Source organism: Pituophis catenifer, unplaced genomic scaffold (assembly GCF_029215685.1).
Source record: "Pituophis catenifer annectens isolate HBS135680 unplaced genomic scaffold, rPitCat1.0.hap2 SCAF_1, whole genome shotgun sequence".
Taxonomy (NCBI): domain Eukaryota; kingdom Metazoa; phylum Chordata; class Lepidosauria; order Squamata; family Colubridae; genus Pituophis; species Pituophis catenifer.
Window position 1 is genome coordinate 270,658,629 of NW_027256881.1, and position 18,232 is coordinate 270,676,860.

Below are 18,232 nucleotides of genomic sequence, written 5' to 3' on the forward strand. Positions count from 1 at the left end.
TATAATTGTTCATGATTTAATGAATTGCTTTTTACTAAGAAGCCACATTTAATTCTTTTTTACTCAATTTACAAATTTCACGCTTTACTGCCACTTGGTATGTGGACACATGTGTCCACATACACATAATGTATACTCTTAATGTATATATAAAAGTAAGCCATGTGGAAATCTCTGCAAGAACTATGAGGACTCAAAAGTATAAATAAGAACTGGAAAATGTGGGATCAAACGGTAAGTAAAAGTTCAGTTTAAATCAGAGATAGGGTTGAAGATGGGCTGTCAGGGCAAGGCCATAGAGCAATTAATAATTATCAGTGCCTAGTTTCTGGATAACTCTTTTTAGCCACCTGGTCTACTGAGATGAGGAGTAAAAAGTTTCTGTGGTCTGAAATCACTCCACTAATTAGAACAACTTATACTTTTGTTCTGAAACATCTACAAGCACCCATGTCAGCCCTTTATAGTAGGTCAAGTCAAGAAACAGACTCCATAAGAAACAGTGGATCTTTGCTTTGGTAATATATGTCAGTGTTTCTTAAAGTGTGATCCAAGAACCACTGGGGGAGGGGACCCCTAAATCCTGTCAGAGATTCTTCCCAAAGGTGCTTTTTCAAGAAGCAACTGGATTTTCTTTGTTTTTCCTTGAAGATGTTTTGCTTCTCATCCAAGAAGCTTCTTCAACTCTTGGGTGAGAAGTGAAACACCTTCAAGGAAAAACAAAGAAAGTTTTTCAAACTTCAAAGGTGCCTTTTGACAAATGTAACCTGGATGACTGAGAATCTCCATAGATCTCTCAGAGTCTTATTAAAACTATTTGCCAAATATTGAAAATATTTGCAAAAAGATAAACATAAGTGCTATCATTTTTTTGTGTTCTTTTAAAAAAACATGGGTGTTTTTCATGAAAACTGGAGTGTTTATGTTAATATCTTATGGTTCATATTTCTATCATTATATGACTATATATATGACATTATATGACAGTATATATATACAGTATATATATATATATATATATATATATATATATATATATATATATATATATATATATATATATATGTAGGTCTTTGGTTATTCGGGTCTTCTCCCACGTAAAATTGGAAGTGTCTTGGCGACGTTTCGACGAAGTCTCATTCGTCATCTTCAGGCTGGTGTTCTCGGCTTCGTGCTTCCAGGAGCAATGTGAGATCGCAGCTGTCTCTTCCTTTTAACTGCTAGTGGAGGTGTGAGCTGATTGGGTGGGAACTTGGCTGTGTTCTGATTGGGTGGAGGTGTGTTCTGATTGGTTAGGGGCTTGGCTGTGCTCTGATTGGCTGGGGTTGTGTTCTGTTTGGGTGGGGGCTTGGTTGTGCTCAGCTTAGTCTGAGTTGCAGGGGGATTTGAGCTGGTGAGCTGCGTTGTTGCTGTTTGGCTTCGTGTTTGTGGCCGTGCGAGCTCTTCATGGTGGGTGTCAGTCTGCTTCATGTATGGATTGGAGGGGTTTAAAGTGGCTAATGATGCAGCTGCGGTCTGGCTTCTGGTCCTTGGTCGTGGCTCATTATCAGTGTGGGTTTGAGTCTGCTTTCTGCGTGGATGTGTGGTGGTGACATCAGGTGTGGCACTCGTGAGTGTGGGTCTGGTGTCATTCGTCGTGTTAGGGACTCGTTTGTCAATAAGGGCGGGTTTCCAAATGGCTGGTAGGCGGGAGGTATCGTCTCGTTTGTTCATGCTGTGTGGGCGTTTTTCTATCTCAATGGCTTCTCTGATTATTCTGTTGTTAAAGTGTTCAGTTTTGGCGATAGTTCTGGTTTTTTTAAAGTCAATATCATGTCCTGTGGCTTTAAGGTGTTGGACCAGGGAAGAAGTTGGTTCCTCTTTTCTGACTGAGTTCTTGTGTTCTTCTATGCGTGCACTTATTCGTCTGTTGGTTTGTCCGATGTATGTAGTGGGGCAGGCGGTGCATGGGATTTCATATACTCCTTGATTTTCTAACTCAATTTTGTCTTTGGGGTTCCTTAGGATGGTGGATATTTTTCGGTTTGTGCAGAACGCTGTCTTGATGTTATGTTTGTGGAGGATTTTGCTTATTCTGTCTGTGGTGCCTTTTATGTATGGGAGGAGGGCCTTGCCATTTTCTTGTTCTCTGTCTTGGATTTTAGTGGGGGTTTCTTTTTGGATTAGGTTGGTGATCTTATTTCTTTGGAATCCATTGGATGTGAGTACGTTAGTGAGGGTGTGTAGTTCGGTTTTTAGGTGTTGTTCGTCAGCTAAGCGTTTTGTTCTGGAAATGAGTGTCTTGGCTACAGAGTTGATCTGGGCAGGGTGGTGGTGTGAGAGTGCGTGCAGATAGCGGTTTGTGTGTGTTTTCTTCTGGTATATAGTGTGTCCTAGGGAGCCATTGGATTTTCTGTAGACTAAGACATCCAGGAAGGGAAGTTGTATTTTGGGGTGTAGGCTGTTGAGGTGTGTGAGGAAGTTGTCCAGTTTTTCTTTCCCATGTGGCCAGATTATGAAGGTGTCGTCCACATATCTGAGCCACACACCTCAACAGCCTACACCCCAAAATACAGTTCACCATGGAAACAGAAGTGAACAACCAACTTCCCTTCCTGGATGTCTTAGTCTACAGAAAATCCAATGGCTCCCTAGGACACACTATATACCAGAAGAAAACACACACAAACCGCTATCTGCACGCACTCTCACACCACCACCCTGCCCAGATCAACTCTGTAGCCAAGACACTCATTTCCAGAACAAAACGCTTAGCTGACGAACAACACCTAAAAACCGAACTACACACCCTCACTAACGTACTCACATCCAATGGATTCCAAAGAAATAAGATCACCAACCTAATCCAAAAAGAAACCCCCACTAAAATCCAAGACAGAGAACAAGAAAACGGCAAGGCCCTCCTCCCATACATAAAAGGCACCACAGACAGAATAAGCAAAATCCTCCACAAACATAACATCAAGACAGCATTCTGCACAAACCGAAAAATATCCACCATCCTAAGGAACCCCAAAGACAAAATTGAGTTAGAAAATCAAGGAGTATATGAAATCCCATGCACCGCCTGCCCCACCACATACATCGGACAAACCAACAGACGAATAAGTGCACGCATAGAAGAACACAAGAACTCAGTCAGAAAAGAGGAACCAACTTCTTCCCTGGTCCAACACCTTAAAGCCACAGGACATGATATTGACTTTAAAAAAACCAGAACTATCGCCAAAACTGAACACTTTAACAACAGAATAATCAGAGAAGCCATTGAGATAGAAAAACGCCCACACAGCATGAACAAACGAGACGATACCTCCCGCCTACCAGCCATTTGGAAACCCGCCCTTATTGACAAACGAGTCCCTAACACGACGAATGACACCAGACCCACACTCATGAGTGCCACACCTGATGTCACCACCACACATCCACGCAGAAAGCAGACTCAAACCCACACTGATAATGAGCCATGACCAAGGACCAGAAGCCAGACCGCAGCTGCATCATTAGCCACTTTAAACCCCTCCAATCCATACATGAAGCAGACTGACACCCACCATGAAGAGCTCGCACGGCCACAAACACGAAGCCAAACAACAACAACGCAGCTCACCAGCTCAAATCCCCCTGCAACTCAGACTAAGCTGAGCACAACCAAGCCCCCACCCAAACAGAACACAACCCCAGCCAATCAGAGCACAGCCAAGCCCCTAACCAATCAGAACACACCTCCACCCAATCAGAACACAGCCAAGTTCCCACCCAATCAGCTCACACCTCCACTAGCAGTTAAAAGGAAGAGACAGCTGCGATCTCACATTGCTCCTGGAAGCACGAAGCCGAGAACACCAGCCTGAAGATGACGAATGAGACTTCGTCGAAACGTCGCCAAGACACTTCCAATTTTACGTGGGAGAAGACCCGAATAACCAAAGACCTACATACAAACACCCGCGAAAACCTGAGAAAACAAATATATATATATATATATATATATATATATATATATATATATATATATATATATATATATATAGATATAGATATATATAGATATAGATATATATAGATATAGATATAGATATAGATATAGATATAGATATAGATATAGATATATAGATAGATATATATATATATAGATATATATATATATATATAGATAGATAGATAGATAGATAGATAGATAGATAGATAGATAGATATATATATATATATATGTGTGTGTGTGTGTGTGTGTGTGTGTGTGTGTGTGTGTGTCTTTGGTTATTCAGGTTTTCTCCTGCATAAAATTGGAAGTGTCTTGGCGACATTTCGACGAAGTCTCATTCGTCATCTTCAGGCTGGTGTTTTTGGCTTCGTGCTTCTAGGAGTAATGGGAGATCGCAGCTGTTTCTTCCTTTTAACTGCTAGTGGCTGCGATCTCCCATTACTCCTAGAAGCACGAAGCCAAAAACACAAGCCTGAAGATAACGAATGAGACTTCATCAAAACGTTGCCAAGACACTTCCAATTTTATATGGGAGAAAACCCGAATAACCAAAAACTTACATACAAATACCCGCGAAAACCTCAGAAAACAAATATATATACCTGAGAAAACTATATATATACCTCAGAAAACAAATATATATACCTGAGAAGAGGGTGTGGCTCACTGATGACGCCTTATAAGGCAGAAATAGCTATCTGAGTCTCCCAAAGAGCAGCACAGAGTTGCTGTTTGTCAGCAAGAAACAAAAAGCCCAGAAACTTGTGAATGAGATTTCACAGAACCAGGGCTGTAGAACATCTTAGCTTACGTAGGTAAAATCTGGCTAGAAAGAATATGCACATAAAAGCCTACGAAAAAGAAAAAGAAACATTGTACATTTACAGGGAGGATACCTGAGAAGAGGGTGTGGCTCACTGATGACGCCTTATAAGGCAGAAATAGCTAACTGAGTCTCCCAAAGAGCAGCACAGAGTTACTCTTTGTCAGCAAGAAACAAAAAGCCCAGAAACTTGTGAATGAGATTTCACAGAACCAGGGCTGTAGAACATCTTAGCTTACATAGGTAAAACCTGGCTAGAAAGAATATGCACATAAAAGCCTATGAAAAGGAAAAAGAAACATTGTACCTTTACAGGGAGGATACCTGAGAAGAGGGTGTGGCTCACTGATGACGCCTTATAAGGCAGAAATAGCTATCTGAGTCTCCCAAAGAGCAGCACAGAGTTGCTGTTTGTCAGCAAGAAACAAAAAGCCCAGAAACTTGTGAATGAGATTTCACAGAACCAGGGCTGTAGAACATCTTAGCTTACGTAGGTAAAACCTGGCTAGAAAGAATATGCATATATATATGTTCTACCAATGTGTCAATTTAAATTGTAATGTGCTAAATATATAAAAAAAAGCTATTTTGCAATACTCCATAATTTTTAAAGTGGGAAGGAATCTTGACAGCAAAATGTTTAAGAAACACTGACATAGAATATAGCAGCAGAACCTTGAAAATTTGATAGCATTTTCTCTCTATCCCTTTCTTTTCTGCCAAAGACAGTTTAAGACAGAGACAGTTTCAAGTTTTTTTCCCTCACCTAAATGTTCTCTTCTTTCCCCAGCTTAAATCATGTTTTGTTAACTTTCACGTTCCTTCTCCAAGGTCACCTTTGAGGTTCTTTACACCCATCTTCCCTGTAGCATTAAAAGTACTGAACTCAAAATGTGACAGATAAGAATCACAAAAAGTAACCATTACATACTACAATATTTAATGCAATGTCTCCATTATTTTTTATATTTTGGATGCTGTAAAATAAATCTGGTTTTCTAGGGGTTTTGCTAAATAAAAAGTATATCCCAAACCACATTATTGTTCTTCTTAAAGGAAAAAGACTCAGAATGATTTAATCACATTGGCATTAATCTGTGACAATGAATGTAAATAAAATTATTTTCATTTAATGAATTGTGGTCGGTGCTTACAAATAATAGCCAATGGCCAGTGGTCAAATCCAAAATTTTTTACTACCAGTTCTGTGGGCATGGCTTGGTGGGCATGGTGTGGCTTGGTGGGAGTGGCAGGGGAAGGATACTGCAAAATCTCCATTCCCACCCCACTCCAGGGGAAGGATACTGAAAAATCCCCATTCCCTCCCCACTCTGGTGCCAGCCAGAGGTGGTATTTGCCAGTTCTCTGAACTACTCAAAATTTCAACTACCGATTCTCCAAACTGCTCAAAATTTCCGCTACTAGTTCTCCAGAACCTGTCAGAACCTGCTGGATTTCACCCCTGCCAATGGCTAATGCAAACTCCAGTGAATTTATAGTATTCTTCAATATAACTATAAAGCTAGGTCATCCAGGGAGGAATCAGGAGGCTTTATGATAGAAAATAGTTTGGAAATAAAAAATAAGAATACTAGAATTCCAGATTCTGAGTGATTCTGGAATGAATGCCAAATTCCTGTTATAAATCTTAAAATGTAACAATGCTTTCTTCATTTTTCATGTTTTTCTCTTATGATCTGTGTATTTCTGTCCTATAACTAAAGTCAAGTTCACAGTTATTAGTTAATAACAGCTGGATCATAGTAGCTTTATTTGCTTATATTTCTTTCAGTTCACATTTCAGCTGTACTGTTATGGGATAATCAATTACCTTTGTTCAAACTGGTTATCAGCCCCTGAGAACCAGTCTGGCAGCATTTTTTCATAGATGAGAAATACTTAATAGAACACAACATTAGGTTTTGTGTGTGAGATCAAGAAAATATTTCAGGGAGTTTTAGAAGATAAATAGCAAACCTTAGTTATTTACCCAAGTGGGACTTGTATTGTTAAAGTAAGTTTCCTTTTAATTTTCCAAAAGAGTATTGCTTATTTCCTTAGTTAGTGAAAGAATAATATTGGATTGGCAGCTCTGTAAATTTGAGCACTTTTTCATTCTTGCCAAAAGTTCATCCTTAGTAGTAGAAATGAAAGTTTTCTCAGACTGTACTAATCTCAAAGCAGTTTTCTTGAAATGAATATATCTGTTTTACTTATTGCAATTTTGAGATAAAGACAGGATATAATGTGCATTTTTAAGAATAAGAGCTGAATAACCAATAGACATATAGATATAACACAGAAAAAGCATATGATGCCCTGGAGCTCAGAAATAAGAACTTGACATGATTCCAGAAGTTCCTGGCATTTGGGAAAAACCATAACACAAAGCAATTGAAACATAATAAAGATTCTGTCACAATCTATAAATCTAAAAAATAGGAATTGGCAATGCAATTTAAAATACATAACATAAGAGTTATATTAACGCATATTTGGTGTGAGGGGGAAAAACACATGTCAATTTGCTCACACTGTTACTAAAATGGCTGTATCTTTTAACCTTTTTAAGGAAGAACAGCATCCTGATACCAATGTTATGGCTTATACAATAAGAGAAAGCAAGTCCATGAGGTGTTGTGAATTCAGTAGACTGAATTGATCCAATCAGAGTCAGTCACCAGGGGTTTTGTCTTCTGAACTTTTGGACTCGCAGTGTTGCCCATCTTCAGGGAACTTCTCTCTAGCAGAGTGTGTGCTGTTCTGTGTGTAATAATTATATGGTGCCTTTTGTATGTGGTTTTTTAGACGTTGATTGGGTTGTGTTGATGACTGGCTCTTAAATTATTGGCTTAACACATTTGTTTGTGCCCAGCCCTTGCCTTCTAAGTATTTCATAAGCTAGTGATAAATCAGCACTCCTGTTGGTTGACTGACTGTTTCCCATGCTTGATTTATTTATTTATTTATTTATTTATTTATTTATTTATTTATTTATTTATTTATTTATTTATTTATTTATTTATATGCTGCCCTTCTCCAGAGACTCAGGGTGGCTTACAATGCATTAAGCAATAGCCTTCATACTTTTGTATATTTTATACAAAGTCAGCTTATTGCCCCCACAAACCGGGTCCTCATTTTACCTACCTTAGAAAGGATGGAAGACTGAGTTGACCTTGAGCCTGATGAGAATTGAACTCGTATTAATTGCAGGCAGCTGGAAGCTAAATATTACCTTTAACAGTAGCATTAGTCTGTTGCAGCACTCAGGCTCCAATCATTTCCCTGGCTGTTTTTGTGCCTGCTCATCCAACAATTTTAGTAGCTGCAAAATTGAATGTATGTCCTTATTCATTGAGTTGAGGTCTCCTCATCTGACCACTCACTGGTATTCTTGCAATCTGGTGGTTAGCTTCCTACATAGTCATAGGGGCAATCCTTGCATGGGATTTGGTAAATTACATTGGAAGTATCTCTGACCTCTGAGTGATCTTTACAATGCATAATTTGTCCTTGTATGATAGCCTCTGGGCAGTGTGCGATGTCCACTTGTAGATATCGGAAGCTGCAATTCTACAGCTTCCAAAATGTTTTTGATATATGTATGGTAGAGTGTGCCATGTGGTTGGTCTTGTACCTTGTTTCTTCCTTTCTCTCCCACCATATTGCACAGACATTTTGTAACAAATATTTGTAGGCACCCATTATGCTTGAATTGTTCATGTAGGTACCTGCTTTCCAGATGTTTGGATTGTTGGGTACTACAGTGAATTCTCACTCTGCCATATAGTGTTCTATATTTTCACAACACTTTTTGTGTGACAGACTAAACGGAGTTTAGGGACAAGTAGAAATGAATGCAGTAATCATGCACTGAATTTTAAATAATGTGATATAATTCTGCATTTCCAAAATGATATATATTAATTACATTATAAGTTATTCAATTGAAACAACAATTGGGTTTGGGATATTTTCCAAAGAAATCAAAATCATAAATTCAAAATGACTGAATTGAATCTTTTTATGTGGTTTTCAATAAATACAATTAACAATTGAAACATTAATACAAGCAGACCATAAACGTTGCTAAACCAGGGAATGACTAGATACTTCCTACAGTGAAAAATACATTTTTTCTTTGATATTGCAAAGATTTATATCCTGTCCTTTGATTTCTCTTACCCCTAAAATTGTTTCTTCAGATGGCTTACAAGAACATTTTTCAAAAATATAAACAAACAAAAGCTTCAGTAGCAGACATAAAAACAACAAAAATAAAAGGCAATCGTTGATTACTAGATGAAAATCAGCTCAAAGCCAGGTGCTTAATTAACTGAAAGCATCCTCACTAGATGAAAAACTTGCTAAAATAAAAGGAGTTTTATGCTATTTTCCAGACATTCATCTAGCTCTATGAAAATTTGACACTGGATACAGCCCTTGGCCACACATGCTGACTTCATTCCGTACTCTCTCTGGTTTCATGCCTTCATTTTGGAATTATATTTCTGTACATTGAGGTAAAGGTCCCCTCGCACATATGTGCTAGTTGTTCCCGACCTTAGGGGATGGTGCTCATCTTCATTTCAAAGCCAAAGAGCCAGCACTGTCAGAAGACGTCTCCGTGGTCATGTGCCCGGCGTGACTAAACACCAAAGGCACATGGAAAGCTGTTACCTTCCCACCAAAGGTGGTCCCTATTTTTCTACTTGCATTTTTTATGTGCTTTTGAACTGCTAGGTTGGCAGAAGATGGGACAAGTAACGGGAGCTCACCCTGTTCCGCAGCACTACTGATTTGAACCGCTGAACTGTTGACCTTTTGCTCGACAAGCTCAGCATCTTAGTCACTGAGTCACCGCATTCCATTTCCGTACATTAGAACCTAAATATTGAGAACCTTATAACATGTAATCCCCCAAATAGCACATAATGCTGAACATACTGTACAAGGCATATACAAAAAGAGGAGAAGGTCAAAGAACCTGAGGCAGACCCAGAAGAAGATGGAGAGACAACATCAAAGACAGACTACAACATTATTAAATAACAATAGCTGAGAGTGCCTGAAAGGCAAGAATCTGAATGAACGTTGTACCTCCCTTGATACCCAAAGCAGTAAAAGGAAAAGAAGAAGGAAAAGGAAAAGAAGAACATTACAATTTTCTTTCAGAGTGCCTGCTGAATGTACAGAGTCAGAGACAAAGCAATCTTTAAATGAAACCACTCAGAGTCATGCAGGGGAGATTTGTGGTATAGAAATTTGATAACAAATAACAAAGCAACCAACCAAATAAACCTTTGCTCCATACTCTACTCAATTTGAATCTTCCATGTGAACAGGTAACTGTCTAAGGAAGGTTCATGTATCATCAAGAAGTTATCAAGAATGATCAGGGCAGACCAAGAGGACCTGTGGTATTTTGAACAGGAGAGAAGTCGGAGCAAATCTGGGGCCCTGATTCTCACAACCATATCAAGCAAGGTAGCCTCCCAGCACTGTAAAGATAACTACTTATATTTCAGACTTGGGACATATTTATTTTTTAAATGGGCTGAGAAGAGGCATAAAATCACTACATCAAAATCATGTAATAATATCATGAAATATTCTGTATTTTAGAGAGTGGTAGAGTTGATCTTCTGTTGATATTCTCAGTAAAGACTTTTTTCTGAGTCAATATCTATGGCATTGTTTTGTCATTTAGAAAGTACCATATTTTTTTTGGAGTATAAGACACACCTTTTTCCCCCAAAAAAGAGGGTGAAAATCTGGGTGCATTTTATACTCCAAATGTAGCCCTGCCCAGCTTCTCAAACAGAGGTTTCAGAGGCTGAAAAAAACATCAGAAATGAAGCTTCAGAAAAGAAGTCCCCAAACAGAGCTTCAGAGACTTTTTTTTCTGAAGCTCTGTTTTGGAGGCTTTCAGAGGCAGGAAAAAAAAGTTTTTTCTGAAATGGTGTTTCAGACGTTTCAGAGGCAGAAAAAAAAGCAAAAAAAAAAAAAAAAAAAAGCAAGGCACAAAGCTCACAACCAAGGAACCTATTGCTAAAATTCACCTCTGGGAACAGCTGATTGGGGGTATTCCAGGAGGCCAATCCACCTGCCAATCAGCTTTTCTCTTATTTTCCTCCCCAAAAACGAAGGTGCGTCTTATACTCCAGTGCGTTTTATACTCCAAAAAATACAGTAGGTGGTTCTTCTTGGGCTTCTTCCTCCACACCATCATTATACATTTATAGAATATGTTTCTTATCCTCTTTTCAAGACTTCAGATTTCTTGCTTACTGACATTACAACAGGTAGGACAATATTGTCACTGCGTTTTTGTATTTATCAGATGAGCTATTATTTTTGGACTTTCAGACTTACCGTGGCTTGCCAAGTTTCTTATCAGTAAGCTAACTGTGCATGTCTACATTCCTTCACTTTCTTCTAAACTTTCCTTTGTTCTCCTGCCAAGAGAGGTCCGGCAGGAACGTTGCCAAGATGTAACTAATTAGACTAGTGGGATGTTTTATTTTCTTTATAACAAATAAATGAGTTTTTCTTAGAAAATATATCTCCGGGTTTATTTTCTTGCAAAAGTATACACAAGGAAAATGCCACGATTCACCTCTAACTCAGGCAATTACCCCAGGAAAGTAACGGGGCTGATTGCCACTCTGACAAATATTAAGATATAACAATGTTCCAGTTGCTGGTAGTGCATAACATGGGGCCAGATTATCTGAGGGATCACCTCTCATCATCTGTGGCTACCTGTCCTATCAGATCAAGCAGGAGAGAGATGTTAAGGGTCGAATTTATTAAGTGCCATCAGGTAGAACCCAGGAAAACAATTTTTCAGTAATGGCATCTTCTCTTTGGAACATCATCTACCTGGAGATCAGAATATTCTATACCCAAAACTATGTTCTTCAGTTTGGCTGGCTGGCTGGCTGGCTGGCTGGATGAATGATTCTTTATATAACATGTTAACATTGCAAAACATCTATTTGTACAATCATTGGATAATTGTTAGAATGTCTGAAAAAGCCTCATAGTTACAGATCACTTGATCAGACATTTGTCCTTGTATGAATTATTTTCACAGAAGAACATTTAGTTTGAAAGAACCTCAAAATTTGTCCAGTGATGTTTGAGTCATAATGCCTTATTTGTTCACATACTGAATGAGTGAACTGGTTTTCCAGCAGTATGTTCTTAATGTTGCCATAGACTCTAGAGATAATAAGCGTGACCTTAATTTAGTCAGAAGAACTTGGGTTTAGCAGCAAAGGAAGCAGAAAGAAAGGATTCAAAAATGTTTAGCTTTCTTACGTAGAAATAGTTGTGCCTGGTGAGCAAAATGCAATCTCTGTTAAGAGCTGCAGTGAAAAGGTCTGACATCAGTGTCACTCGGGTTAACAGCATGGTAATTAGCTGGCAGGTGTACATTCAGGAGATGACATGGTGGGTGTACAAGAGAATAAATTGCAGTTCAAGAAGTAACTTGAATTTGCTAAATTGAAAAGAAAAAATAGGTTGAATGTTATTTATCACAGCATTTGTTGGAAACTGGGAGAAAAACTGACAGTCACCCACCTCAGCTGGGGCATGGTGTCAGTCTCCTTAAAGAAATTACTTCTAAAATCAGCAGTCAATAATTATGATATCATTTCTTTTTTCCTTTGGGGATTTTATTGATATACAAATATAGCCCAAAGGGTAAGGTGGGATTTCTCTATAAACGGAGCCTAGAACTTGAACTGATTCCGAATGAAGAAATAATGCAAAGAAATGAAAGAAGGGTTTAGGAGTAAACTACTATAAACTAATAACTCAAATACTTTGGCCACCTAATGAGAAGGAAGGACTCACTGGAGAAGAGCCTAATGCTGGGAAAGATTGAGGGCAAAAGAAGAAGGGGATGACAGAGAACGAGGTGGCTGGATGGAGTCACTGAAGCAGTCGGCGTGTGCTTAAATGACTCCAGAGGATGGTAGAGAACAGGAAGGCCTGGAGGAACATTGTCCATGGGGTCACAATGGGTCAGACACGACTTCGCAACTAACAACAACTATAAACTAATAGTGATTTTTTTTTTTATTTCCTATGCTATGATCACCAAGATTCCACTGGAGAATGAAAGTCACTTGTTACAGAGATTATTGAAGGTTACGTTGATTACTTATGAATGAAGGATTGCAATAAGTGATTCCTTATTGCTATGTTATCCTAGAATCCTAGAATTTTAGAAATCTCAAAACCACACAATCAAAGACTTAGAACAGCCCCCCCGCAAAAAAAACCCCTATTCAAACCATGGAATAGCATTTTTAAATAAATAGCATGATTTCCAGTTGTTTTGTTACCTATATCCTAAACACACGTTTTCCATAACTGAACTGCAGTGATGGAAATCCTCCAGAGGAGATTTGAGAAGATATGGGGATTCAGAAGAGAGGTCAGCAAACAAAGTATCATTGTGCAAAGTGAAACATGGGCGTAATAGAAATGTAATAGAAAGGTACAGAATTGTAATTAAATAAATAAATAAATAAATAAATAAATAAATAAATAAATAAATAAATAAATAAATAAATAATCTGGCAACAGTTGTCAGACTTTTTTTCTTTATATGGGTCATTAGCACATCATTATATCTTTTTAAATACAATTTAGCAAGACAGCAAGCTGTGTAGTGCATAAGATTCCATGGCATATGTGACTCTTCCAGGTGACATTATTGTAAGTTATAAATAAACAACTAAACAAATAATTACATAAATAAAATAATCAAATTGCCTGAAATCAACTGCTTTCAAGAGATATTAATGTTGCTACTTGCAAAAATTGGGGTGTGGGGGAGGAAGACTTTCTAAGTTATGGCAATCACCCAAAATGTTGGATACACAGATATATATAGATGCAAACACACACACACATTCACAGGACCAAGAATGGGTTGCAGTAGGTTCTTCAATAACCAGTGATCTGCAGGCCACTTGTTTGAAACCATTGACATGAAATTTAAAGCTAGAATATATTAGGATTACCCAACGACTAGTGTAATAATCCTTGTTTTTCTCTATATAACTGATATTTATTTATCTAAATAATTAATAGCCTTCCACTTCATAGTGTTGACTCTGCGCAGTGCACAGAAATTTAAAACAAAAAACAATAAAATGTTCAATCAATAATCTACATAACTATGTTCCATGGTAAGTTAGGCAGGTGTGACTCCCTCCTTTTGAAATGGGACCCTGGAGTTCAGTCAGGGCTGTTGATCACGTACCTCTCCCCCAGTTGCGTGGCCTCAGCCCTGCCCGCACTACTAGATGTCTTAGCCGAACTGGTGGTAGAACTCCCCAACCTTTTGGTTGTGGGAGATTTCAACCTGCCGTCGGCTGGTGAGACATCTGAGTTGGTGCAGGAGTTCATGACCGCCATGACCGCCATGGACCTAACTCAGATTGTTAGGGCCCAACTCATATTGGAGGACACACACTCGACCTGATCTTTCTCTCTGCACAGTGGATAAATGATCGTGGGGAGGGGACTTTATCTATCGACCCTCTGTCATGGACCGATCATTCCCTCCTTTGGCTTGACTTTCCCACTCCCATCCCCTGTTGCAGGGGTGCAGAACCAGTAAGATGGTTCCACCCCAGGCGCCTGATGGAACCCAAAAGGTTCCTGATGGAGCTTGGGTCATTTCCCGCCTCCTTAGCCCACGATTCATCCGAGGCTCTTGGTGCGGCCTGGGAACAAGCTGCGGTGGGGGCCCTGGATCGAATCACGCTTTTGCGGCCTCTGATCTGACGCAGATCCCGGGCGGCTCCTTGGTTCACCGCGGAGCTCAGGGAAATGAAGCATTGGAAAAGATGCCTGGAGGGTGGTTGGAGATCCTCCCGATCCGAGTCCTACTGAACACAACTAAGAACCATATTAGGTCTTATCTTGTGGCGATGGAAGTGGCGAAACATAACTATTTCGCCACTCTCATTGCATCTGCAGAAAACCGCCCAGCAGCCCTGTTTAGAGTGACTCACTCCCTCCTTAATCAGGGAGTGAGAGAGGACCCCTTGCAGGGCCGTGCTGAGGATTTTGCACAGTTTCTGCAAGATAAAATCACTCAGATTCAGACCAGGTTGGACTCCAACTGGACAGAGTCCATTGAGATGACGGGGGCTAGTCTTGGTGGAGACATCTGGGTTGAGTTTGAGCCTGTTTCGCTGGATGACGTGGACAGGATTATAGGTAGGCTGGGGTCCTCTACGTATTTATTGGACCCTTGTCCCTCCTGGCTAATTTCGGCAGCCAGAGAGGTGACTGGAGACTGGATCCAGGCTGTTCTCAATGCTTCATTAAAGGAAGGGGTCTTCCCCACTGCACTCAAAGAGGCGATGGTTCGACCCCTCCTTAAGAAGCCTAACCTGGACCCTGACGTTCTTAACAACTACCGTCTAGTCTCCAACCTTCGCTTTTTAGCGAAGGTTATTGAGTCCGTGGTGGCGCAGCAATTCCCTCAATTCCTGGAGGAAACAGACTACCTCGATCCTTACCAATCTGGTTTCAGGCGTGGCCACAGCACGAAAACAGCATTGGTCTCCCTAGTAAATGATCTCTGGCGGGCCAGGGATGGGAGTTGTACCTCTATCCTGGTCCTTCTTAACCTCTCAGCGGCTTTCAATACCATCGACCTGTAGCGGCTTAGGGGAATGAGGTTAGGAGGCACTGTTTTACAGTGGTTCTCATCCTATCTCTCTGGTCGCCTGCAGTCTGTTTGGGCGGGGGGTCAGGGATCCTCCCAGAGGCCTCGCACTTGTGGGGTGCCTCAGGGATTGGTTCTCTCCCCTCTGCTCTTTAACATCTACATGAAACCACTGGGTGATATCATTCGTGGTTTTGCGGTGAGGTATCATCAATATGCTGATGATACCCAGCTTTACATCTCCACCCCTGACCACCCTAGGGATGCCCTTTCTGTGATGTCCCGCTGCCTGGAAGCAGTGCAGGTTTGGATGGGGAGGAACAGACTTAGACTCAACCCTTCCAAGACTGAGTGGCTATGGATGCCAGCATCCCGGGATCTGGAGGTTCCATCTTTAATGATCGGGAGAGAAACCCTTGCTCTCTCTGATAGGGTCCACAACTTGGGTGTCCTCCTGGATTCTCGGCTGTCCTTAGATGACCATCTGACAGCCGTAACCAGGGGGGCCTTCGCACAGGTGCGTCTTGTGCGCCAGTTGCACCCTTTTCTAGACCAAGATGCCCTCGCCACGGTCATTCATGCCCTCGTTACCTCTAGGTTGGACTACTGTAACACCCTCTACATGGGGCTGCCCTTGGGATACATCTGGAGGCTCCAGCTAGTCCAGAACACAGCCGTGCAGGTAGTTACAGAGGCGTCTAGATACTCCCATGTAACACCTCTCCTGCGTGAGCTGCACTGGCTGCCAGTGGCGCTCCAGATACATTTCAAGGTGCTGGTGCTTACCTATAAAGCCCTTCATGGCTTAGGCCCGGGGTACTTGCAGGACCATCTCCAGGCGCTCTCCCATCGTCCTGTGCACTCTCACAGGGTCGGCCTCCTCAGGGTGCTGTCGGCCAAACAATGTCGGCTGACAGCCCCCAGGAGGAAGGCGTTCTCTGTGGGAGCCCTGACCCTCTGGAATGGATTGCCCACTGAGCTCAGGACATCCCCCGACCTTCTTTTCTTCCGTCGCGAGCTGAAGACGTGGCTCTTCCATCAACTCAACTGATCCGTTGGTACACTGTCATAATTTTAAACTGTTTTAATAGGGTTGCTGATTTTAATTTTATTTCATTGTGATTTGTATTGGAATTTGTCATTTTGTAAGCCACCTTGAGTCCCCAGGGAGAAAGGTGGCATATAAATCACAATAATAAATAAATAAATAAATAAAAACTATGGTGGTCTATAGCCTACTGTAAATCATAGAACGTTTTTTAAGGCACAACAAAATTTCTGTTGTATGGAGAAAAAAAAAGGTTGATTATTAAAGTCAAAATATGTTGCATTATTTATGCTTGGGTTAACAGCAAGAAGGTTACATCTTAATGATCAAACTGGCAACACTTTGTACTCAGATAAAATTCTATGAGAACCTCCACATGTTTATGACTTCAACTTCTATATGGATGGCCCAATGAATCTTCTCTTCTGAGGCAGACAATCTTCATAAATGCAAAGGTTCATGTGATTTTTCTCTATTTTATCATTATTCTTTGAGCTTCTCTCTATTTAAAACTCCCTGAAAATTATAAGAATAAATGAAATAAAAATGCCTTACCTGTTTTTATATACACTTCCATATATTCTTTTTAAAAAATCCTTGATGACAGTCAACTTCTTAAAATGATCCCAGTTCAATATAGTTATGCTTTTTTCTTTGATTAACTAAGCAGTAAACTTTTTCTCTGATATTCATAAAATGAGTATTATACTTACGTGGGATATTTGATGTTGCATCTTGAAATTAATTACCCATGCATTCTTTACCCTTTTCATTTCACTTTTATCTCTAGTCAACATGGAAATACACTGCACAAAAAGCCTTTATCTCTATCATTTATAATATAAAAGTTCATCTGCAGCACAGAATAATGGGCATATTATATTTCTAATTAAGATTACTCATCTGTTCACACCCACCCAGATTTCCACTGTGCTTTTAATTTATCATTGCTTAGTTAAATATACCCAATTTAATCATAATAATTCCAAGAATAAGATCATTATAACTAATCCTGCAGTGATTCAGTTTAATATTTTAGGAAAGGGTGCATGTAGATTTGAAGGATCTCCCCCACCTTCCCCAACTCCCACAGAGTTACTCACCTTTACCTCCATTACAATCCAAACGCTACATTGCAATTATCACAGCAAAAGCCAACTGTATGTTTTTCTTTCCTTCTTTTTAAAGTTAACTTTTATGTCAATATCTCATAATAAATTGTATGAAAAACTGAGGTGATTAAAGAAGATAGAAAGGAAAAGGATATGTCTGTATGCACACTATAAAGAAAATATTCCTTTGCAAGAATCACATTATTGTTGTAATTGCATTAGATAACTGCAATTTGCTTTACAAGATGCTGCCTGGAAGGTGCTGCATCTTATACAAAAATATCTTCATACTGATTTATGGATGAGAGGCAGGGTAGAGTAGTTTCAGCAGAATAAAATCAGAAAAATCTGTAGGAGATACACCGGAGAAGTAGCCAATAGACTTCTGGATTCAATCCAAAATGTTTGTTATATCAGAATCAGCATTGAGCTGGAAGGGACCTTGGAAGTCTTCTAGTCCAGCCCCCTGCTCAAGCAGGAGATCCTATACAATTTCAGACAAGTGACTGTGCAGTCTCTTCTTAAAAACCTCCAGTGATGAAGCACCCACAAT